The sequence below is a fragment of the Pseudoliparis swirei genome, chromosome 8 (genome assembly GCF_029220125.1).
Source record: "Pseudoliparis swirei isolate HS2019 ecotype Mariana Trench chromosome 8, NWPU_hadal_v1, whole genome shotgun sequence".
Lineage (NCBI taxonomy): Eukaryota > Metazoa > Chordata > Actinopteri > Perciformes > Liparidae > Pseudoliparis > Pseudoliparis swirei.
The window spans coordinates 200380-226318 of NC_079395.1; the positions used below are offsets into that span (position 1 = coordinate 200380).

The 25939-nt window shown below is 41.7% G+C and overlaps 3 long non-coding RNA genes across 3 annotated transcripts; all 3 read left to right on the top strand.

The window, feature by feature from the left end:
* The first annotated feature begins 1360 nt into the window (after positions 1–1360).
* LOC130198276 (uncharacterized) lies at positions 1361–2276 on the top strand. The gene is made up of 3 exons (XR_008832612.1): positions 1361–1420; positions 1631–1765; positions 2148–2276. It is a non-coding gene; the product is annotated as an uncharacterized LOC130198276 (long non-coding RNA).
* Positions 2277–10372: 8096 nt separating this feature from the next.
* On the top strand, positions 10373–10843 carry LOC130198281 (uncharacterized). The gene is made up of 3 exons (XR_008832616.1): positions 10373–10484; positions 10567–10729; positions 10830–10843. It is a non-coding gene; the product is annotated as an uncharacterized LOC130198281 (long non-coding RNA).
* An 85-nt stretch (positions 10844–10928) lies between these two features.
* Positions 10929–16357, top strand: LOC130198270 (uncharacterized). The gene is made up of 5 exons (XR_008832602.1): positions 10929–11020; positions 11297–11446; positions 13188–13306; positions 15066–15184; positions 15751–16357. It is a non-coding gene; the product is annotated as an uncharacterized LOC130198270 (long non-coding RNA).
* Positions 16358–25939: the final 9582 nt, after the last annotated feature.

Here is a 25939-nt window from a genome sequence, read left to right on the forward strand (position 1 = left end):
GCTAACAGAGTACCCGTACGTTAAAAACAATGTGATTTAGCATATTTTTAGTATCGATACTTCATTAAAAGAGCACACGATCAGTGCGCACGCGCTGCTCCGCTCCGTTAAATGATGTCTGCACGCGCAGCGCTCACGGCGAGTGGCGTTTTATTTAACTTGCTGTCCGGTTAGTAAGCATGTGGTATTTTAATTCACCTGCTTCCCAGTTAGTAATTATGTCTGTTTTGTTACACCTGCTATTTGGTTAACAAACACATGTGTTTTACTCTGAATTGAGTCCTGTACATTGACCGTTTTCGCTCTGCTGTTCGATTAGCAAGCTTGTGTGTTTTACTTCTATTTTTATCTGCAGTTTGGTTAGCAGGTATATACTTCTACTGACATTCCCTCATGGCCAGTGTGTTGGAGTAGCATCATACAAACCTTATATACATGTCATTTACGTAACTTGTTGCTGCTATAGAGTTGGCCATTATTTTGTTCACCCGATTTACTTAATCAGAGCAGCATAGACAACATGTGTACAATACAAATGGAATAAGTCAAGGTGGACAATGGATTATGAATGTTAACGAATGACTTTTCAAGTTTCAAGTTTTTTATTGTCACATCCCCTTTTATACAAGTATAATCGGTTTGTGAAATTCTTATGTGCAAAACACCCGACAGCAGTAGCAGACTAAAAAAAGAATAAGAATGAGAATAAACTATACAATATCCACACAAAAAAGAAGAAAGTATTAACAATATATATATATAAAACAATGTAATAGAATATACATCATGACAATATATATATATAAAACAATGTAATAAAATATACACTTTTTTGAGACAATATATATATATATATATGTATATATATACAATATATATATACAATATATCTATATATAAAACAATGTAATAAAATATACACCATGGCCATAGATCTTCACAGAATATGTTCTGGTGTATAGTGTGAGGGTCTCAGTCCTTGTTCAGCAGCCTGATGGCCTGACTGAAGAAGCTGTCCCTCAGTCTGTTTGTGCGGCACTTGATACTGCGGTATCGCCTGCCTGACGGTAGAAGGGTGAACAGCTTGTGGCCGGGGTGGTTATTGTCTTTCAATCCGGGAGCTCGCAACACAGCAGCCATCACGTACGGCGCCATCTCTCTTTGTAAATAGATGTGCAAAAGCTGATAAATATAACCTTTTCATGTCATGTAGGATGCAGGCTGTTCGAGTGAAATACAGAGACTGGGACTACAGATGAAAAATAGCCTCTTGGCTAACTCTGGCACATTTACTGCAAAGTTTTTATTAATGTGCACTGTCCCTTATTAAATAAACCATTATAAAAAAATAAAAAAAAAGAGATCAACAAAAATACCTGTTTTGAGGGCCAAGTTACCTACACATTGTTTTTGGAAAGTGGTGAGTGGAAAACCTAATGAATTTCAGTCTAACACAGTAAACATACTGAAGCTGTCAGTTTGGGGGCATGGTGCAAATATTAATGAACTATTACTCAGGAGAATATATACCTTAACTGTTGAGGTTTATATTGCTTAATTTATTAAATGTCTCTTGTTCTGGAGTTTATATTAAATTTGAAGTGCCTTTATTTATTTTTCATGTTCACAGCTTCCAAGAAGTTCAGCATCCCAACCTTGGACAAAGAGTCGTTGATGACACAAAGACTGAGGTTGATGAAGAGGTCTTTGATTTCCTTATGAAAAAACAAAACCTGGTGTGCCGCACAAGGTCCAAATCTAGATGGTAAGTTTCTTAGTGTCATTCATTTTTTCTTTTTTAATGAGCAGGGTAGTGTAGAGTGGATAGTGAAAGGGAGAGAGATTGGGGGAATGATGATCAGTACAGTCAGGAATTGATCATGATCACTGCATTGGGCATTGCCAACATGGACCATGTGCTTAACCACGTAGCCACTGAGCACACCAGTGTCATTCATTCTTTGAGTCTTGGCGAGCCTAACATGTTCTATTTAAGACAAGCAGATAAATCTGCTGAATTGTTAGTTCATTATAGTTCCAATAATCTTTGTTTGTGTGATATTTTTTTGGTAGTTACTGTAATACTTTTGGCAATTGTATGGTGTTAGTGTTAATCACACCAGCTGAATGTTTACATGGTTTGACAGATTGCCTGAGTTCCTCTGCAAGCAGCTCCTTTACCAGCTCCAGTGGGGATATTGAAGGGGACTCTGATGACACCGTAATATTGCAGTGCAGTCCTGCCACAAGACAGAGAGCTGAAAACACCTTTCTTGCCAAAGTAAGCAATGCCGATTGCACTACACGCTTTCAGAAAGTTTACATTTTAAACAATTAATCGATTTGTTGTTTGGTCAATAAAATGTCAGTTTCCCAAACCGCAAGATGACGTCCTCAAATGTCTGGTTTTGTCCACAAACCAAAGGGATATTGAGTCCATTGTCATAAAGGAACAAAGAAACCAGAAATATTAACATTTAAGAAGCTGAAATCTTAAAAGCTTTTTTTTTCTTTCAAAAAACCCTACTCAAACCGATTATTCGATTATCAAAATAGTTGATTAATTTTTGTTTGATTAATTGTTGCAGCTCTACATAGAAGTCTTGTAGGATGGGACAGTGACATGTCGTCCATTTTGATCCTTGTGCACCTGCTGCCGCCGTCACCTCTTGGCCGCAAGAGACCAGGAAAGCTCTCCGCCAGACAAGCCAGTGAGAATCTTGTGAAGTTCATCAAGGTAAGGCTGCCATACAGGAAACATCACTAGCTATATCACACCACATTCTTTTGTTGTTTAAAAAAAAAAAGAGATGTTTTCTCAAAGTTTTTCTTCTGTCACAGACAGGGACCAGCATCCAGGGGCATCTCGATGGAATCGCAGACAGCCTTCAACCATACCTGCTTGCAGTGGGAACTCAGAGGAATGTGATTCACAAGTACTTCATTGTCATTGACAAACATGCAATATCTTGTAAGTCATCTGGCTCTCCTGCTTGTTTTGATGAGCTTTTCAAAGCTCACTTTGTCTTTGGCACTTCGTACAACCACGATCTCGTCAATGTGTACAACTTCCTTCAGACAACCATTTATGAAATCGATATTGATACAACCAAGGTGAGTCCTAGAGTTGCAGAGTTGAGGGCTCGGATGCTGCGTCGAGTAGATTTTTTTCTTTTTCTGAGGTATTCTGAAATGTTGTGTTTCATTTGTAAGAACTCCCAGACAAATGCTAATTTAGTTGTATGCGTTAAAATTCATTGTGACATGCCAGTTTTTCATAAGATCCACCATGTTGTTGTGAAGGATGAGACATTGTTTTTTTTAACTTTTGCACTTCAAACGGTGTGTCTCAACGAGCATTTTAATACATTTCAAGTTTTGTACACAACAGACGGACCTCATATTGTGTTTGTCAACGATCTTTTCTGTCACAAAGCATTCGATTTACAGGTGTCTTGCAGTCATCATGACTCCAGTTTTTATATTGTGCCATACTGTTTCCTGTGAACACTTAGCCTGTTAAGCCCCACCCGTTTTTTTAGGTTTCTGCTCGAAATGACATACCCAAACTAAAAAGGGTGTAGCTCTGCAACCACACCAGCTATTTGAATAATGTTGGTGTTATAATAAAGGGAACACAATGAGCTTTTGTTCAGATGTGTAAATATTGGCATATATGTTACTGGTAAAGAGTAAATAAAGATGAATCTTCTATTTTCATAGAAGTTTCAGGTTCGATTAGAAAAAAAAGCACTTTCAGGATGAATATATCCTGGATGGATGCACAGCAAAGGCCTAAAATCTCCCAGATAATAATACAACTTGTGAACAGACTCTCTGCAAAGTTTGACTCAGAAAAAATAACGCAGAACAATAGTTGGAGACTTTTTAGAAAAGTGAATTTAGGCGAGGTCTCTAAAATTTGCATTTGGGCACATTGAAGCACCATCTGTGCCATTTGACTTTTCTCATGTACCAAACCATTTATTTCACTTTCACTTTTACTTGTGGTGATCAATACATGCAAATACATCATTATGTGGCTTTAAAACAGGAAATGAAAGATAAAAAAACGATCAAACAAAGTGGTGCTGTGCGCGTGCGTGCTGTGCATAAAGCCGGTTTTTGGCTCTGTCACAGCGCAGCTGTTGCGCACGCAGATATCTCCGCCGGGGAAGGGCGGATTTTAAAGAACGACACGTCATTGGAACACTTAGAGCCAATAGAATCGATTGGTACCAAGAAAGACAAGATTGACAGCACTGTGAGCCAATAGGAGACAGAAAGGCGTCGCCATATTTGAAATGTGAAATCCGATTCGCTGAAATTGAACTTCCTGACAGCTGATTATGACGCTTCCCCAAAAGTCCGCCTGGTTTTAAAGGACATACACTCACACTAAAGCCATGCCAGCTGGAATGCAGGGGAGAGAAACGGTTTTTCTTCTTCTCAAGAACAAAAGTATGTTGAATTTGCTGAATGTAAAGCTATGAAGCGATTAATATTTCTGTGTTCTTTGGCTTATATCTCCGTGATACTTTGGTGCAGAAGGATTCTGTAAAGATATTTAGAATCTGTGTGAAGTCCTCTTGCTTTCGAACATCTCTTCTTTATGATTGCACAAAGCTACATGTCGCTAGCTACGGAAACGTTCTGAGTGGGCCGACACCTGACAAAATTATGATTATGATATTTGTATTTTTATTTCAGTTGGTGTTTGAGTTGTGTTTAAATGGCTCACTGATACTTGTAGCCCCAGTTGTCTTCTTTAATTTGATGTACAACATCAATATATTTGCTCATGTTTATTATAATATTATAGACAGTTTAGAACAAAACATCAAATCTGCCCCACAGGTGGGGCAATGGGGCTTAAGTGGTTAATAAAGTAAAGGTGTCAATTAAGGTATTGGGTTCTGATCTATTTATTTCACCTTTTTAACATTTTTGCAGTGTATAATGACTGAGTGTAAAAGTTATATAGCGAGTAAGATTCTGTTCTATTCATAATAAAGTTAAACTCTTTAGAGTAACATTCACTTCATAATAAATTCTATATGGAGTAAAATTATGTACCATATATAATTTTGATTTCTGTATTGAGTAAAATTCAGTTCTATACAGAGTAAAACTAGGGTAGAGTTGTTTCTATTTAATGCTAAATGGGGTGAATTATCATCAGGTAGAGTAAAATTCAGTTCTATACAGAGTAAAACTAGGGTAGAGTTGTTTCTATTTTATGCTAAATGGAGTGAATTATCATCAGGTAGAGTAAAATTCAGTTCTATACAGAGTAAAACTAGGGTAGAGTTGTTTCTATTTTATGCTAAATGGAGTGAATTATCATCAGGTAGAGTAAAATTCAGTTCTATACACAGTAAAACTAGGGTAGAGTTGTTTCTATTTTATGCTAAATGGAGTGAATTATCATCAGGTAGAGTAAAATTCTTGCACTAAATAGAGTAAATTTAACTCTGAAAGTTTAACTCTGTCATAAGAGTAACTTTACTCTATTTGGACTGGGACCAAATGTGGTCTTTTTTAGAGTAACATTTTATTCAATTTGAGTAAAAGTTACTCAGCCAATTTTACTGTGTGGGTCGCAGAGGTCATTTACAATAAATAAATAAAATGTTTTTAATTTTCAATTTTGAAAAGTTTGAAATTAATAGAAAAATATTTATGATTTAAATTACGTGTTATTCTTTTATCTGACCTGTTTTTCTGACCGCCAAACAAGACAATGTCAAATGGGGCGCCCTCTTGTAGTTTTAAAGTAAATATATATGAGCTCGGAGAAAATGGTATACAAAACATACATTGTCGGTTAATACATTTTTATCGGTTAAATTCTGAAGGTCATTTAATCATCCCTAGTTTATGTTTTGATCAGAGTTGTGATCAGCGCCGCCCCATAGCGCACTATGGCCATGCTGCGGGCACCAAGTCCTGAGGGCAGGGATGGATTAACCAACGCGCCTACCGGGCCCAGGCCCAGGGCCCATGAGCTCAGGGGCCCTGGGCCTGAACCTCCGCGTGACGTCGCTGTGATTAACATTGTATTGATATGAATATGATGATATGATACGATGCGCCGTAGCCGGTATATGCTAGGCTTAAGTCATTCATGTCAGTAACAGGGCCCCAATAGTCCTACTGAGGGATGGATTACCGAACGAGCCTACCGGCACCAGGGGCCCCTGAGCTCAGGGGGCCCGTGAGCTCAGGGGGCCCCTGGGCCTGAGCCTCCACGCGTGACGTCGCTGTTATTAACAACGTATTGATATGAATATGATGATATGACACGATGCGCCGTAGCTGGTATATGCTAGGCTTAAGTCATTCATGTCAGTAACAGGGCCCCAATAGTCCTACTCAGGGATGGATTACCGAACGAGCCTACCGGCACCAGGGGCCCCTGAGCTCAGGGGGCCCCTAACCCAGAGCCTTTGCGTGAAGTCTCTGTTATTAACTTTGTATTGATATGACATGATGCGCCGTATGCCGGTATATGCTAGGCTTAAGTCATTCATGTCAGTAACAGGGCCCCAATAGTCCGATTGAGAAACTAAAGAATAGCCTAAACATTCACTTTGAAGATGTCACAAGAAAGAAACCATCATGATACCTTTCAAGTGAGTGTTTATCCTCAGTTTATCTATAGGACTTTAGAGGGCTGAGTACTCCATGCAATATATGGGCCCTTCAACTCTGTAGGAGAAATCCAAAAGCAAGTGCAAAACAATAGCATTAGAGCTCTTTCTAGCACCCCACCCCACACACACAAATGCGCTGTTTATGTATTTCTGTAAAGTTGTTCTTCATGAAAGTTTATTCGTTTAATTCATATAACCGAAGTCCCTGCTATCATATAATTCGCATAATGTTGTCTGCTCAGCTCCGGTATCGTTGTTCCATACGGACTGTTTAAAAAAAAAAAAAAAAAATACATTTATTTGTATTGTATTTTATTTTTTTTATTTTTTTATATTTTTTTTACGGGGGGGGGGGGCCTTGACACGTCCAGGCCCAGGGGCCCGTGGTTTCTTAATCCGTCCATGCTGAGGGGGCACCACAAAATAGGCACACAAAAAATCCTCATAGTTATAATAATTATAATGCCGATATTATTTCAGTCTAGAAATATAAGGCGCCTTTTAGGCATGTATATCACAAAACAGGCAGAACAAGAGATATATTGAATTGCTCAGCACCCCCCGTTAACACTTCTCGGGTCGCATCACTCTGCCGTGATGCGCGCCGACACATCCGCGCACACAGGTGTGGGTGGGCCGCAGAAGATTTTCTGATTTCAATTTCGGCCGGGGCATTCTTGAGTTTGGAGACCGCTGCCTTAGGGATTTAAACTCTGGGTCTTACCACCGATGGCCGCTAGAGGGCAGTGTAGCCTCACGGTGGGCCGGTCTCAGATTGATATTCACACAGATCTCACAAACCTATTCCTTCACAATCATCTGTTGAATAACTTTAGTGAACTTATAGAATAACGTGATGACTTCTACCGTGTGACCAAACATCTGTAATATTTACATCAAAACATCTGCTGAGACAAACAAAGGAGTGAGCCGCAAAGAGCCGCAGTCATTGAGTGGAGACGCTGTGAAACCACCCGGAGGACACGAGTGATGACGTCATCGCCGAGGCGTTGTGAACGAGCAACAACCAACGTGGACACGCCCACACTTACCAACTGAGTCTGGCTGGTTGCCAACTTCCTGTTCTACAAACTGGTTTCTTGGTCGGTGGCAACAATATTAAGGTGTGAGATCATGGAATTATTCATGGAGTAATTGAACAACTTCTGACCTCCACATATGAATTATACTTGTAGTCTAGCTTTAAAACACATGTTGCATGTCGACGTGAAGAGGAGTCACAAGCTTACACCTCTGAGCCCTCGTGCTCGTGGAGAATAACAGGAGACGGTATTCATCATCACGACTTGTTGCTCGCTGCCTCGGCATCTCATGTCAGATCCTGTTGTCGTGTTCCACTTGAGACAGCTGCTTTGCATCAGAGCGTCGACTTCGACCCAGAGAGTTACATGTAGAGATGGCGTCTGCAGCAGAGAGATTTATAACAACATGAAGGCATGCAGAGGGCGAGCCGGGGGAACGTTAGACTCTGTGAGGGAGAGGCTCCTGACTGACTGCTTCTACCTGCTCGGCTGCTTTAATGACAGGCAGCAAACTGGTTCAGGAGGACAAACAAATCACTGGGACAAACCTCAGCAGGCAAACTGGATTTGAGGAAGAGTTGTAGAGAAATATGGAGCAATCATCAACATCTGAGCAGCACATGAATATGTTAAAATGAAGAAAGTGAGGTGATGTAAAACATGGAGCAGGTTGTAACAGAGTCTTTGTCTGTAAATGAGGAACAAAGTTCACATTCACAGCGCCGCTCCTCCTCCAGGAATGACGTACAGCTTGATAAGCCCCTCCCTCTTCCTCCTGCTCTCAAACACAGGCGGCTGCACTCTGTCCACACACTTCCTGGTTCCCTCCCACTAGAGCTGACACGCCCCGTTCACTGAACCGTCACATGTTGTTCACATCAGAAGTCAAAGCAGAGTCGCTTCTGAGGAAGTGAAACTCAGACAGTCGTTGCTCCTGAGAGGTGAAAAGGAGCAGAAAGGAGTTCAGCCTCGAATCGTCGGCCCGGTGTGTGTGTGTGTGTGTGTGTGTGTGTGTGTGTGTGTGTGTGTGTGTGTGTGTGTGTGTGTGTGTGTGTGTGTGTGTGTGTGTGTGTGTGTAGGTGGATATGGTATGTCCGGACTTTACACCTGAATACACACCAGCAATAGCCGGACTTTTGGGATTAGCCGGACCATGCCGAGGTCCGGCTAAAACAAAGAGCTTAAACGTCTTAAAACTGTCTAACTAACATAACCCTCTCTTTTTCGTGCAAAGTCCATTTTTACCACCTGACCTAGTTTTTGTGTATCCCAGTGTATAGAACAGCGACATCTATCGGCGTGAGGATGCTGGTGCAGTTTGATACACATTTCGATACACACGTGACAATTTCACGCCCTTTCTTGTGATTGGCTGTTTTTTCCCGCGTGGGAGTGACGTCGGGGGGGCGTACCAACGTCAAGGACCAGGTGCGTGGACCTTTAAACAGACAGGCAGAGAGCATGCACCGATGAAGGATTAAGGATTAAACACCACCAGGTAAGCTTTTATATGTGTAAATATAAAACGGAGCTAGCTCCAGGTGATTCGGTTAAGACTGCAGTAGATGAGAACGTGTCATTTATATGTGTAATTATAAAACGGAGCTAGCTCCAGGTGATTCGGTTAAGACTGCAGTAGATGAGAACGTGTCATTTATATGTGTAAGTATAAACGGAGCTAGCTCCAGGTGATTCGTTAAGACTGCAGTAGATGAGCGTGTATCATTTATGTCAAAGCTCAGAATAGCTCCAGGTGATTCGGTTAAAACTGAGTAATGAGAACGTGTCATTTATATGTGTAAGTATAAAACGGAGCTAGCTACAGGTGATTCGGTTAAGACTGCAGTAGATGAGAACGTGTCATTTATATGTGTAAGTATAAAACGGAGCTAGCTACAGGTGATTCGGTTAAGACTGCAGTAGATGAGAACGTGTCATTTATATGTGTAAATATAAAACGGAGCTAGCTCCAGGTGGTGAAGACTGAAGGAGATCAGTGTGAGGTGAGCTATGCTAGCAGGCCCTCTGGTTAAGGACAGTCGATTCACGTGGTGGTTTAGCTCGTGTTATCTCGTGCTTTATCATTGTCACGGCCTGTGTCGAGCCACATGGCGTGTTAGCTTGCTGCCGTTAGCGACCGTGCTAACCGCTAGCTCGCGTGCTAACGCTAGCTAGCGCTCGTTTGCTAACGTTAGCTTGCTAGTGAACATACTATGTGGCTTGATACAAGGTAAAAGGTTGACGTTAGCATGCCATTGTAGCTTACATCACACATCTCCTCACCAGTCTTGACTGAATCACCTGCAGCTTGCTCCCTGAGCTGCTAGCACTAAGCTAATGTTGATGGTATGTTTACTCTGGGCCTTCAGAGAGGATGATTAGCAGTCCATGTAGACAGGTTTGGAAGAAACAAACAAAGCAAGGGGCTTACCTTACTTCTACAGTTAATCTTAGATAGTCTAAAGATATTCTTAATATGTAAATCTGTGAAGCAGTGTCAAATAAAAATGTGAATAGAGCAGTTATTCATTTTCTTATTTTATCCAAGTTTATTACTGGTTTAAATGGCTATAGAATATGTTCTGATCATGCATGTTCTATAAATGAAGATATGCATGTACTATAATTGAAGATAATAATCCTGACAACCATCTTCTTTGGTCATTTCAGCAAGAGAATATGCACCGACGAAGACGCCTAAATCCAAAGGCTGATGCCAACTTTTACATTGATACTGGAGGGGACAAAGTGGGACTTGACATCAAATACATCAATGCCTTCAAAGGTAAGTTGAATGATCTAATTTTGTAACCATGATTAAAGTAGGAATAAACTTAACAAACGTTTTTTCTCTGTGTGTGGAATAGGTCATGGCATCTTCACCTCTGCTCTATTTGAAAAGGGAGAATTTCTGTTGGAATATAGAGGTGAATTAATAAGCCAGCAAGAATGTGAACGGAGACAGAGACTTCATCACGACTGCCTGAAGGTGTTCATGTTCGAGTTCCATTTTAATGGAAAACTATGGTGGTGCATTGTGTCAATGCTTCGTCTAATCCAAATTCAATGACACTTTGCCTTTATTTTATATATTTACTGTTATGAAACTGATATACTTTTGTTTTTGTAGTTTTGATGCAGCAAAGAGGATGGGTCACTTGGAAGACTTGTGAACGATAATAATGTCAACCCCAATGCCAAGATGAAGTACCTAAACATACAAGGAAGCCCCATCTGTGTTTGTTTGCAACACGAGACATCAGTCAAGGAGAGGAGGTCACCTATAATTATGGTGACTCGGATTGGCCGTGGAGATGCAAGGTAGTCAAAATGTTACTTTTAAAGTTCTTTCTAAAGGAAATGCTTATACCATATGATATGTCACATCCATGAATAATGCTTAATGATGTCCAAGTAGCTTTGATTTTACATTAATTTACAATTATCTTTGACAGTATTAAAACGGTTATTGACATTGTTGGTTGATGAGGTGAAAAAAGAAATGTTGCTACCTACAAATATCAAAGTTTCTGCTGTATTGATTATTCAGTTTTGACCTGATCCCGTTGGATTGATGTTTATTGTTAATATCTTCAGAAATCTGAAGGAAAGTCTTCGGACGGGGAGCACGGTGAGGGTCCATCTACATCCGAGCCTTCTCAGAGTACTCAAAAGGTGTCAACAAGTAAGAGGCAAGAAAAGAGATCTCCAGGTGCATCAACTAGTCTGCTCAAAAGATATGAAAAGGTAAGTCATATTAGTAGTTTTATGTTTTAAGCTACATATTACGGGTGTAAATTCCTCTTTATGCGTCAACATCTTTCTACACATGATTTATTTTTTTCTCACTGTGGCTATCTGATTCTTCATAATTAAAAAACAGATTAATTTAGTTAATTTATCTTTTTTTGTATTCAATATTGTTAATAAATTGCAGAGATATATCAAATGGAGGGTTACATTTCCAAACTTTGCATATAAGGCCCGTTGGGCTTTTAATCACCCTTGAGTATTATAATTATTATATTTATTATAAGTTATGGTAAAGACCGCTGTAACGCTTCTCCATTCCCGACTTGAGTTTCAAGCAAGATGATGGCATCAGACCAGCATTTATGTTTCTCAATGCTTATTTATTGCTCAGCGCTCTTTGAGGCTGTGTGTCACTCTCCTGAGCAGAACACGGCAGATACACACGGTATCCTCCGACTTTACGTAACGACCGCTGTAACGCCTTCTGCTGCAGAAGAGCGCACACACAAAGCTTAAAGGAGCGCTGAGCAATAAATAAGCATTAAGAAACATAGATGCTGCTCTGTTGCCGTCATTGTGCTTCGAACGTGCCATGCTTTCTGCCGACGTATCAGGCTGCGATTCCAGCTTGCTCTCTGCTCACTTCCACCCCTCCCCTCACAGGCAAGCTCGCCAAATGTCTTACGATTACCGTAATGTACCGCATACCACTGAAACGCTCCGCTTCTTAGCATTCCGAATCCTCTGGAATTACGTCGGAAAGTGTTAACTTTAATTTGAATTTGGCATGTCACTTTCTGTCGCCGGAGATATGGTTTGTACTGCAAGAGTTTTAGAGTTGTAAGATTAACTGACAGCTGCATCCAGAGTATTGCTCCTCGGCATAAGGAACATCGGACCCATGTGACTGCACCGCCCTATTAGGCGATTGGCCTGGACCTCCACAATATTTTCTGTTCCTCATGTGGCCCTCTGGGAAAAATAATTGCCCTGTCCTGGTGTAGACCCTTAAATTACTCTTGTTGTAATCTGGCACTATAGATACAATTTCAGGGGGGCCACCCTGTTATAATGGTATGGGAAACACTGGTTTGTGTTTGTCGGTCCCTCCCCCCTGAAGTTGTAAGCCTAGGGGTCAGAAACACGGTGTAAGATTGTATCCATATTCGACTGCTCAACCTCAGCAGCCCTCACAAAACGCTGCTAGTATTTAGCCTCGTTTAGAGTGTAATCAAGGAATGCAAATGTATTACGCCTGTTGCGTTCAGGGGCAGCGGTGAGAACGGACATCCCGGGTCACAGGTTTATTACAGGAGATCATAACGTTGACAATTTAGTTTCTGCGTGTTGTCATTCTTTCAAAAGAGAATCACGATTTATCTCAGAATACATTTTTCTTTACCTCACTTACTACTAATGGGTGTCAGTGTTTCCCCTAGGTTTACAGCTTCAGGGGGGGGGGACCAGACCGACCGACACAAACACTTGAAACATTTTGGTGTTCATTTATTTTCATGACCACAACAAAGGGTGCACATTTTGTCACTGCAGTGGATTTTTCGGGCCTTTTCAAAGAAGGATTCCAGAGCCTCTTGATAAGGGTCCGAGCACTGACTTAGTCGGAGCGGAGGACCTCTCACGCTAATGATTCCCTGAGATGATCATCTATTACAACACTTGATGGTACAGTTCCACATCCTATTTACTGTCTCTTTCTACCCCTTTTCTGCTCCAGATGATAACAGTGAGCTGATTGAGTCTGCTCAGAGGGACGAAACTGACCAGCTTGAGACCTCTGTGGATGGCCTGAATCCAACATTCACACAACTTGGTCTCCTCAACTGGGTTGAAGAGGTAAGCAAGTCTAAACTTAAGTTTCATTACATTATGTGTGAACAAAACATTAAATCCTCTTCATGTGTGCGTCTGTGTGTGTATGTGTGTGTAGTCTCATCATATGGTTTGGATGGACAGGGTTATATGAGGACACTAGACATTCAGAATCAACCTTCTATAACTATTGTGTGTGTGTGACCACCTCATATGGTATATAGGGACAATGATATATGAGGACACGAGACAGTCAGAATCAACCTTCTATAACTATTGTGTGTGTGTATGTGACCACCTCATATGGTATATAGGGACAATGATATATGAGGACACTAGACATTCAGAATCAACCTTCTATAACTATTGTGTGTGTGTGTGACCACCTCATATGGTATATAGGGACAATGATATATGAGGACACTAGACATTCAGAATCAACCTTCTATAACTATTGTGTGTGTGTATGTGACCACCTCATATGGTATATAGGGACAATGATATATGAGGACACGAGACATTCAGAATCAACCTTCTATAACTATTGTGTGTGTGTGACCACCTCATATGGTATATAGGGACAATGATATATGAGGACACTAGACATTCAGAATCAACCTTCTATAACTATTATGTGTGTGTGTGTGTGTGTGTGTGTGACCACCTCATATGGTATATAGGGACAATGATATATGAGGACACGAGACAGTCAGAATTGACCTTCTATAACTATGTGAACTACTCTAAACACTATTCTGCCTTTCATTTATCTCTGGAGTCAGATGACATTGAACAAACTCTATGGAATATCTTAAACCTCCATGAAGTTTGATAAATATCTTTACCTCGGGATCTTTTTAAAACCCTTTTACATCTGTAATTATGACGGTCCACCCAGTCTATTTTGTTCTTTTTTTAATCAAATGTGTCATAAGATTAATTTAGTTGTATCTTTTTTTTAAATTCAATATTAGTAACAAATAGAGATGTGTCAGATGTACATTTCCAAGCTTTGCAAAGAGAACCAACAGTAGAATCGGGCCTGTTCCTGATTCTTTTTGTCAACAGTAGGATGGTTCTCATTCAAAATTTGCCGTTTTAAATCAAAATATGTCATCAACGTGAATCGTGTAGATCAGAGCGCATTCACTGCTCCGCTACCTGTGACACTGCCAGCACGCATTGACTGCAAGGGGGTGGACTGCCCAGTGCCCACACACACACACACAAGGCAGCGATCACTCACAGCGAGTGATGGGAGACATGGCATCAAGTGCAGAGGCGCTTTTGCTGGTCAGTCCGTGGCTTTTTGGAAGTACTATGTCTAAATTGCAGACAGTGAAGGAAAGCCCACTTTTTTTGATTACTATTATAGATCAATTTACCAGTATCAAAATGTGTGGTATTGTATAAAATTCTGGTATTGTGGTATCGGTTATCATGATATTTATGGCAGGTATCGTAGTTATAATGTTGGTATTGTGACAACCCTAGCAAGAGGCAGAAAAGACTGTCGGGAAAAGGCTCATGGCAAAGCAGAGCAAATGAGTCCTTTAAGGACTTGCTCAGGACAAAAAAAGGATGTTGGTTCATAAATGACTTTAACCAGATTGTACATTTTGAAAATGTATATTTTTTATTATTATTAGGGCCGAGCACTGACTTAGTCGGAGCGGAGGACCTCTCACGTTCATGATTCCCTGAGATGATCATCTATTACAACACTTGATGGTACAGTTCCACATCCTATTTACTGTCTCTTTCTACCCCTTTTCTGCTCCAGATGATAACAGTGAGCTGATTGAGTCTGCTCAGAGGGACGAAACTGACCAGCTTGAGACCTCTGTGGATGGCCTGAATCCAACATTCACACAACTTGGTCTCTTCAACTGGGTTGAAGAGGTAAGCAAGTCTAAACTTAAGTTTCATTACATTATGTGTGAACAAAACATTAAATCCTCTTCATGTGTGCGTCTGTGTGTGTATGTGTGTGTAGTCTCATCATATGGTTTGGATGGACAGGGTTATATGAGGACACTAGACATTCAGAATCAACCTTCTATAACTATTGTGTGTGTGTGTGTGTGACCACCTCATATGGTATATAGGGACAATGATATATGAGGACACTAGACATTCAGAATCAACCTTCTATAACTACTGTGGGTGTGTGTGTAACCACCTCATATGGTATATAGGGACTGATATATGAGGACACTAGACAGTCAGAATTGACATTCTATAACTGTGAACTACTCTAAACACTATTCTGCCTTTCTTTCATTCATCTCTGGAGTCAGATGACATTGAACAAACTCTATGGAATATCTTAAACCTCCATGAAGTTTGATAAATATCTTTACCTCGGGATCTTTTTAAAACCCTTTTACATCTGTAATTATAACGGTCCACCCAGTCTCTTTTGGTCTTTTTTTAATCAAATGTCATAAAATCTTTTTTTGGACCAGTGTCAAGCATCACCTGGTGTGCACAACAATATCCTCCTTGGACAAGTATGTTCAATGTTTGGGACCTCCTTCAAGTGGCGTGGCTATGAATGCAGAGATAAGATATTTCGTGGATTGGTACAAAGTGCGTCTTGGGGTATTAGGTCGGTATATTTGCTGTGTTCAAATGTACAAACCATTCTATAATGAAACACTTATGACAAATAATCCTTAATTCACAGCATAGGATGCTATATCAACTATTTCCAAAATTGTGAAGTTTAAGTATATCATTGAAATTACTTTAAAGTGTTTTATTTTTGCCTTATTGGTACTGACAAGATCTCTTATGGTTTAATGCTAGAGGTTCTTTTCCAATACACCAGCTGTTACACTTAAAAGTGTAAACATGGGCAACAATTATCTCTATAAAAGGGGACATTTTTGCATGTTCATGTATTCCAGATCTCTGTATTGCTCTGACAGGAACAACTGTGGTATTTAAACTTGTACTATATATTCAAAATGTCTTCCAGTTTGTTCTGGCATCAATCCTCAGAAGAGTTACAAATGATAACCAACACCCATCACAGGTGAGTGGAACACAGAACAGAGCACATGTGGTTTGTTGTTGGTCTTTAGCTGTCTATCATTTTAAACTTTGTTTTCTTACCAGTTTCTGAGTGCATGTCCGATGAGGAATGCACACCGACTCGGAAACACAAGATGACGACGATGATGATTATGATGATGATGATTCGATGCAAGCATCCCCATTACGCCTCATCAGTTGAAACCAGGACGGATTCAAGTGAAACCAGTACTACCTGACGCTGGAGCATCTCATGGGTCAGACACAAGCATCCCAGTCGCCAAAAGATCGCCCAACTCTTCAAATCACTTCCAATGCTGCTGAAACCTCGAGTTACCAACGACTCAACACAGGAAAAGTGTGAAGTTGAACTTAACAGACAACAAGTAACCACAAACGATTACTGTTATGTTTATGGTAAACCACAAAGCAACACTATCTGTCTCTCACTGTCTTTATGTCTCTATCGATCTCTCTCTGTCTCTCTCCTCACTGTCTATGTCTCTCCATGTCTCTCTCTTTGTCCCTTCACTGTTTATGTCTCTCTCTGTCTCTCTTTGTGTCTCTCTCCTCACTGTTTATGTCTCTGTGTCTGTCTTTATATCTCTGTCTCCTTATTGTCTATGTCCCTCTGTGTCTGTCTCTATGTCCCTCTCTCTCCTCATTATCTATGTCTTTCTGTGTCTTTCTCTCCTGACTGTCTACGTCTCGATGTGTCTGTCTCTTGTCTTTATATCTGTCTCTTTATTGTCTACGTCCCTCTGTGTCTGTCTTTATGTCTCCCTCTGTCTCCTCATTGTCTATGTCTGTCTCTATGTATCTCTCTGTGTCTGTCTGATGTCTCTCTCTGTATCCTTACTTTCTATGCGTGTCTGTCTGTATCTTTATGTCTATCTCTGTCTCCAAATTGTTTATGTCCCTCTGTGTCTGTCTTTATGTCTCTCTCTCTCTGTCTCCTCACTGTCTATGTCTCTCTATCTTTATGTATGTCTCTCTCTCTCTCCTCACTGTCTATGTCTCTCTATCTTTATGTATGTCTCTCTCTGTCTCCTCACTGTCTCTCTATCTTTATGTATGTCTCTCTGTCTCTGTCTCTCTATCTTTATGTATGTCTCTCTGTCTCTGTCTCTCTATCTTTATGTATGTCTCTCTCTCTGTCTCCTCACTGTCTCTGTCTCTCTGTCTTTATGTATGTCTCTCTGTCTCTGTCTCTCTATCTTTATGTATGTCTCTCTCTGTCTCCTCACTGTCTCTCTGTCTTTATGTATGTCTCTCTCTGTCTCCTCACTGTCTCTGTCTCTCTATCTTTATGTATGTCTCTCTCTCTCTGTCTCCTCACTGTCTCTGTCTCTCTGTCTTTATGTATGTCTCTCTCTCCTCACTGTCTATGTCTCTCTATCTTTATGTATGTCTCTCTCTCTGTCTCCTCACTGTCTCTGTCTCTCTATCTTTATGTATCTCTCTCTGTCTCCTCACTGTCTATGTCTCTCTATCTTTATGTATGTCTCTCTCTGTCTCCTCACTGTCTATGTCTCTCTATCTTTATGTATCTCTGTCTCCTCACTGTCTATGTCTCTCTATCTTTATGTATATCTCTCTGTCTCCTCACTGTCTCTCTATCTTTATGTATGTCTCTCTCTCCTCACTGTCTATGTCTCTCTATCTTTATGTATGTCTCTCTCTGTCTCCTCACTGTCTCTGTCTCTATCTTTATGTATCTCTCTCTGTCTCCTCACTGTCTATGTCTCTATCTTTATGTATCTCTCTCTCTGTCTCCTCACTGTCTATGTCTCTATCTTTATGTATCTCTCTCTGTCTCCTCACTGTCTATGTCTCTATCTTTATGTATGTCTCTCTGTCTCCTCACTGTCTATGTCTCTCTATCTTTATGTCTCTCTCTCTCCTCACTGTCTATGTCTCTCTATCTTTATGTATATCTCTCTCTGTCTCCTCACTGTCTCTTTCTGTATGTATGTCTCTCTCTGTCTCCTCACTGTCTCTCTATCTTTATGTCTCTCTCTCTCTGTCTCCTCACTGTCTCTGTCTCTGTCTTTATGTATGTCTCTCTCTGTCTCCTCTCTCTGTCTCTATCTTTATGTCTCTCTCTGTCTCCTCACTGTCTCTGTCTCTCTGTCTTTATGTATGTCTCTCTCTGTCTCCTCACTGTCTATGTCTCTCTATCTTTATGTATGTCTCTCTCTCTGTCTCCTCACTGTCTATGTCTCTCTATCTTTATGTATCTCTCTCTGTCTCCTCACTGTCTATGTCTCTCTATCTTTATGTATGTCTCTCTGTCTCCTCACTGTCTATGTCTCTCTATCTTTATGTATCTCTCTGTCTCCTCACTGTCTATGTCTCTATCTTTATGTATATCTCTGTCTCCTCACTGTCTCTATCTTTATGTATGTCTCTCTCTGTCTCCTCACTGTCTCTGTCTCTATCTTTATGTATCTCTCTCTGTCTCCTCACTGTCTATGTCTCTATCTATGTATGTCTCTCTCTGTCTCCTCACTGTCTCTGTCTCTCTATCTTTATGTATCTCTCTCTGTCTCCTCACTGTCTATGTCTCTCTATCTTTATGTATGTCTCTCTCTCTGTCTCCTCACTGTCTATGTCTCTCTATCTTTATGTATCTCTCTCTCTGTCTCCTCACTGTCTATGTCTCTATCTTTATGTATGTCTCTCTGTCTCCTCACTGTCTATGTCTCTCTATCTTTATGTCTCTCTCTCTCCTCACTGTCTATGTCTCTCTATCTTTATGTATATCTCTCTCTGTCTCCTCACTGTCTCTTTCTGTATGTATGTCTCTCTCTGTCTCCTCACTGTCTCTCTATCTTTATGTCTCTCTCTCTCTGTCTCCTCACTGTCTCTGTCTCTCTGTCTTTATGTATGTCTCTCTCTCTGTCTCCTCTCTGTCTCTCTATCTTTATGTATCTCTCTCTGTCTCCTCACTGTCTCTGTCTCTCTATCTTTATGTATCTCTCTCTCTGTCTCCTCACTGTCTATGTCTCTCTATCTTTATGTATCTCTCTCTCTGTCTCCTCACTGTCTATGTCTCTCTATCTTTATGTATATCTCTCTGTCTCCTCACTGTCTCTTTCTGTATGTATGTCTCTCTCTGTCTCCTCACTGTCTCTCTATCTTTATGTCTCTCTCTCTGTCTCCTCACTGTCTCTGTCTCTCTGTCTTTATGTATGTCTCTCTCTGTCTCCTCACTGTCTCTCTATCTTTATGTCTCTCTCTCTGTCTCCTCTCTGTCTCTCTATCTTTATGTCTCTCTCTCTCTGTCTCCTCACTGTATCTGTCTCTCTATCTTTATGTCTCTCTCTCTCTGTCTCCTCACTGTCTCTGTCTCTCTGTCTTTATGTATGTCTCCTCTCTGTCTCTCTATCTTTATGTCTCTCTCTCTCTGTCTCCTCACTGTCTCTGTCTTTATTTATGTCTCTCTCTGTCTCCTCTCTGTCTCTCTATCTTTATGTATCTCTCTCTGTCTCCTCACTGTCTATGTCTCTCTATCTTTATGTGTGTCTCTGTGTCTGTCTCTCTTTCTTTGTGTCTATGTGTGTCTCTATCACTGTCTTTGTGTCTCACTCTTTCTCGCTCTGTCATTCTCTTCGGTTGTTTCTAGCTTTAAAAAGTATTGTTTACATCCCACTATAGGCTTGTTCCTCGATTGTTTGTATCTTAAAAAAGTATTGTTTACTAACCACTAAAGTCTGGATACATCAATAAACTAAATGATAAAGCGCCCCAGCTCTTTGTTGTGTTTTTCATGTTTAATGAAAGCCAGAGATTGAAGCCAGGGTGTTCAGTCACTGGCTGGTTCTCTCTGCGTAGATGGAGAGATGTATCCATCTATTTATCCACGTACTGGCTCACTCTGGAGGGGGGCAACGTGGTCATCTAATAAGATTTATTTTGATATCAAATTGACTGTTCCAGTAATACTGTGTCTTGTCAGGTTAGTGTGTATTATGTTAATGAGGAGGAGGGGTTATTGTCCCTTTAAATACTCAAGTGTTTTTTTAGTCCTTATAAACCACACTTGTCAAAAAAGAAATGTCTGCCTATACCACCATATAAGTAGATGGCTCTGTATGAAGTTGTGTACTGTGTATCTAAAATCTAAAGTGAGCAGAATTTTTTTCAGATTTTTAAAAGTGTTTGAACCTAACTGCCAAAGCTGTGGGACCTCAGGAAAGGGTAGTCCATCTAAACCATAGCCGGGCCTGTATAGCGAAAGTGTGTGTGTGTGTGTGTGTGTGTGTGTGTGTGTGTGTGTGTGTGTGTGTGTGTGTGTGTGTGTGTGTGTGTGTGTGTGTGTGTGTGTGTGTGTGTGTGTGTGTGTGTGTGTGTGTGTGTGTGTGTGTGTGTGTGTGTGGTGTGTGTGTGTATGTGTGTGTGTGTGTGTGTGTGTGTGTGTGTGTGTGTGTGTGTGTGTGTGTGTGTGTGTGAGGAGGCGGCGGCTGTTGACCCTGAGCGCATCTTCCCAGCTTCCAGTGAGTGAACGCAACGGGGAGCCGAAAGAAACATGAATCCAACTTTGAACAACCAAAACATGAACAAGGGCGACACAGTGGTCACGTGATCTGGTCATGTGGCGTGCGTCAGGCAGGCACGTGCACAATAGAGCCCTAGTGTGCTCAAGCACCAGCCCTTTGCCCTGGATGAGTAAAGTGCCTTTTTACTGGAAACATTTTTTATTCATCCGTATTTAAGAATTAAAGTTACTCTTTCTGTCATCAAGTCCCCCCAAATGTGTTTTATTATCTGGCGGGGCATTTATTTGAGTTCTTGTGAGAATTTCGCCCCGACATGCTCCGCGGTATGGAGGACTCAAAATGACTTAAGTATAAATAAATAAATAAATGCATGAATAAAAACAAGAATAAATAAATAAATGCTTAAATAAATGTATAAATAAATGCTTAAATAAATGTATAAATACAAGAATAAATGTATAAATACAGAAATAAATACAGAAATTAATAAATAAGTTATAACTCAACAGGACATAATTAAATAAATGTATTTCTGTATTTCTTCATTTATTTATATATCTATTTCTGTGTCCACGCGTATTTCTTCATTTATTTATGTGTGACATTTATGTGTCCGTATATTCAAATGAGCTGGGGGGTCCGAACCTCATTGTTGAACAGGATTGGTCAAGTCAGGGACCAAGACAGAAGCAATCCCTAGCTCTTGGATCTGTAGACGAACAGCGTTTATTATGCATTCTTGTCTGTACATTCTAAATACTACTGTTGTTGAGTCACGGAATGTAATTTAAGGATGTTTTCAGCCGTGAAGTTAGTAGTTTAAGCATCAAATCTGTGAATCGATTTATCGAGATTCAGCCTAATAAGGATATCGACGGAGATTTGAGGTCCTGCTCGGGACCACTGAGCTCAGGCGCCGGGCGCTCAGCGCGCTGTGTGGCCGCCGACAGAAGCCTGATCTCGGCAGGACTTTTTGAAATGCTCCGCTGGCTCTGACGTCTCCGTAGCAGCTAAACATGAGATATAATTAGGTTTTGGAGGATCTAAAGAGCACAACGAGTTTATTATTTCCTAAAAGATAACGTTACGTCAATTTGACTGAGGGTTAAGATTCATAACTTCATATTGTAGCGACCCTGGGTCAGGAAGCTACGAGACGTTGTATAGTTATTACCGTTTATTCGTAGCCTACGCCAAACGACAGGGAACACCGCAACACATTCTACTCCACTGTAAAGTATTTTACAGTGAATAATTGGAGTAAATTTGTTGTGCACCGACAGATATGCTAGAGAGGTTCATGTCATTTATGTTCGCTTTCTCTCATTCCAGGCTTCCTGATTGTTTTCACCTGTCATCACACCTGTCTCCTATGCTCATCAGTGTCAGCCCCGCCCCTGATTGGTCCCACCTGTGTCTTGTTACCCTGTGCTTAAATTCCCCTGTCTCCCAGTGTTCCTTGTCAGTTCGTCTGGTCTTTTGCCATGATCAGGTCGGGTTATTTTGTGCTCTTGAAAAGTTTTTGATCCCTCACTGTGGCGCTTTCATTTTGTTCACTGCAGAACTGAAAAATAAAGTACTTACAAATACTTTATATCTGTCTCCCGGGTCGTGCAATTGGGTCCTACTTCCTAAGTGTCTGAGTTCGTAACAGAACGAACTGACCATTATGGACCCAGCCGACCCAAGAACGCTTCACGCCGCTCTGTCGGTACAGGGCGTGACGATTTTTCATCACGAGGAAAAGCTGGACAAAGTCAGCCAGGAAATACAAGAGCTGAGAGGACGCCAGGCCGGGGTTCAGGAAGAATTATCTACACAGATGCAACAACTGGTTGCCCAAATGAATAATTTTTTCACTCATCAACAGACTGCTCCTCCGGTGACGTCATCCACAGCTGAGAGATTGCCTGTCAGTACTCCAGCTGACTACCCAGGTCAGGCTGTTTCTTCCCCTTTACGGCTGGCTCTTCCGGAGAGATTTTCCGGAGACTCTTCGAATTGCAGAGCCTTTCTGGTACAGTGTGATCTGCATTTCCAACACCACCCAGGAGCCTTTTTATCTGAGCATGGTAAAGTGGCGTTTATTGTGTCTCATTTAACGGGAAGAGCTGCAGCCTGGGCTACTGCAGAATGGTCTAGAGACACCGAACTATGTTACTCATTGGCCGATTTCATAGAGACTATGAGCCGCATTTTTGACCACTCATCGCCTGCTACGGAGGCCAGCAGAAGACTGTCTCAAATACGTCAGCTCAACCGTCAGGTGGTTGATTATGCCATCGAGTTTCGTACAGCAGCAGCGGACAGCGGATGGAATGTTCCGGCTCTTGTGACGCCTTCATGACAGGACTTTCGAACCGATAAAGGACCAGCTGGCTCCACTGGAGACACCCGGGATCTGGAATCCCTCATCGCTGTAGCCATCCGGATCGATAACCGTCTTCGGAAAGAGAGAGGAGCGTCGGCATAACCGAGATGTTATTCCCAGCTTCCAGAATTCGCCTCGGAGGGTTGCGCCGCCAGCTGAGGATTTCAGCTCATGTTACGGACCATCAGAGGACTACACCCGAATGACTCCGGTGAACCCATGCAGCTTGGAAGAACCAGGCTTTCTCTGGAGGAGAGGCAGCGCCGTCACGGAGGGTTGCTGTTTCTACTGCGGCCAGCCGGGTCATCAACTCGCTTCATGCCGGAAAGATCGTGCTCACCAGTCAAAAGGAGGGCGCTGGTGAGCAAGTTTCCCGCAGACTTTCCTCCTCGACCTGTCACTCAGGTAGACATTTGTATTAACAATCAGACCATTGACCAGGGTGTGTTAATAGACTCAGGGGCTGACGAAAGCCTTATGGACTGGGGCCTAGTCAAACAGCTAAAAATAAAAACTGTCCCGCTATCTCATCCTGTTAGTGCCAGTGCCTTAGACGGCCACTTGTTGTTCACAGTTACCCATTGCACTGAGCCCATACGGATGACTATAAATAAGGACCATACCGAGAGCATGCAATTTCATATTTTTGAGTCGACTCAGTACCCGATTATTTTGGGGTTTCCTTGGCTGAAGATCCACAATCCTCACATAGATCCGCCTCTCAGGAAAGTTAAGGAATGGGGAGAGGATTGTAAGGGCAGGTGTAAACTTTCGCAACCTGTTAATGCACCAACAGACTCTAGTAGGATCATTATAGATCACCCTGACTATCCTGATCTACAGAAAGTACCTTCCTGTTACCATGATTTAAAGGAAGCGTTTAACAAGTCTAAAGCCTTGTCGCTACCTCCTCACCGAGATTTTGACTGTCCCATTGATCTCTTACCGGGAGCCCCCATTCCCAAGGGAGACTTTACTCGATTTCGAGACCTGAGAGAACAGCAATGGAGGAATACATCTCCTCTTCACTCAAATCAGGGATTATCCGTCCTTCATCGTCTCCAAATGGGCCGGATTCTTTTGTGGAAAAGAAAGACGGGTCTCTGAGACCTTGCATAGACTACAGTCCACTAAATGACATTACGGTGAAGAACCGCTATCCTCTGCCACTCATGTCATCTGCTTTTTGAACTGCTTCAACGGTTAAGATATTCACCAAGTTGGATTTAAGAAATGCATATCACTTGGTTAGAATAAGAAAAGGGATGAGTGGAAGACTGGATTCAACACTCAGAATGGTCACTATGAGTACTTGGTAATGCCTTTTGGACTGTGCAATGCACCGCTGTTTTTCAAGCTTTGTGAATGAGGTTTTTGGGAATTCTTGAATATTTCAGTGTTTGTGTATCTGGATGACATACTGATTTTCTCCCCAGACGCTAAATCTCATGTTGACCATGTCCGCCAGGTTTTGCAGAAACTACTGGAGAATCAGCTATATGTCAAGGCAGAGAAGTGTGAGTTCCACACAGAAGAGGTGTCTTTCTTAGGATATAGTCTCACCTAATCATATCCAAATGGATCCTGAAAATCAGTGCAGTATCCCAGTGGCCCACACCCAGACCTCAGGAAAAGGGTTCAGCAGTTCCTAGGATTTGCTAACTTCTATAGGAAGTTTATTAGGAATTTCAGGTCTGTTGCTGCCCCTCTGCATGTTCTGACTTCTCCTAAGGTTCCCTTCAAGTGGACCCCCCAGGCGGATCTCGCTTTCCAACTTCTCAGAGATAGATTCACATCAGCTCCCATACTCACCATTCCAGATCCCCAGCACCAGTTTATGGTCGAGGTGGATGCTTCCAATGAGGGAATTGGAGGAGTACTGTCTCAACGTTCTGCAGGGAACAAACAAATGCATCCATGTGCTTACCTGTCGCGGAAGTTGACAGCGGCAGAGCGGAATTATGACGTGGGAAACAAGGAACTGTTAGCTGTAAAGCTGCCCTCGAGGAATGGAGACACTGGCTAGAGGGTGGAGCAACCGTTTTAGTCTGGACAGATCACAAGAATCTAGAATATATAAGAAAAGGCTAAGCGTCTCAACTCCCGTCAGGCCAGGTGGACACTTTTCTTTAGTAGATTCAACTTCACACTCTCTTTTCGTCCCGGGTCTCAGAATCAAAACCCGATGCTTTGTCTCGTCTTTACGATCCCGAACCACTTGCGGTAGAGCCCAAGACCATCCCTTCCACTTAACGTGTGATCGGAGACACACCTTTTTCCTGGCAAGTGGAGTCAGACGTTAAAGAGGCAAATGTCATGAATCCAGCACCTAGCGAGTGTCCCAACAATCTGCTGTTTGTTCCTGAGGCTCTTCACCCAAGGTCATCCACTGGGCTCACTCATCTGTGCTTTCGTGCCATCCGGGAGTAGCAAGAACAATGTTCAGGATTCAACAACGTTTCTGGTGGCCATCCATGAAGAAAATGTGGCAGAGTATGTAGCGGCTTGTCCGGTGTGTGCGTGTAATAAGACCTCATCTCAAGTTAAGATGGGCTTGCTCCAGCCGCTGCCGATTCCCACACCGCCCTCCTTGGTCACACATTTCATGGATTTTGTGACAGGATTTCCTTCATCCAGAGGCAAGACTACGGTTATAACAGTGGTTGATCGATTTTCAAAGATGGCTCACTTCATCCCATTGACTAAGCTTCCTCTGCCAAAGTCACCGCAGAGGTCATGATGAAT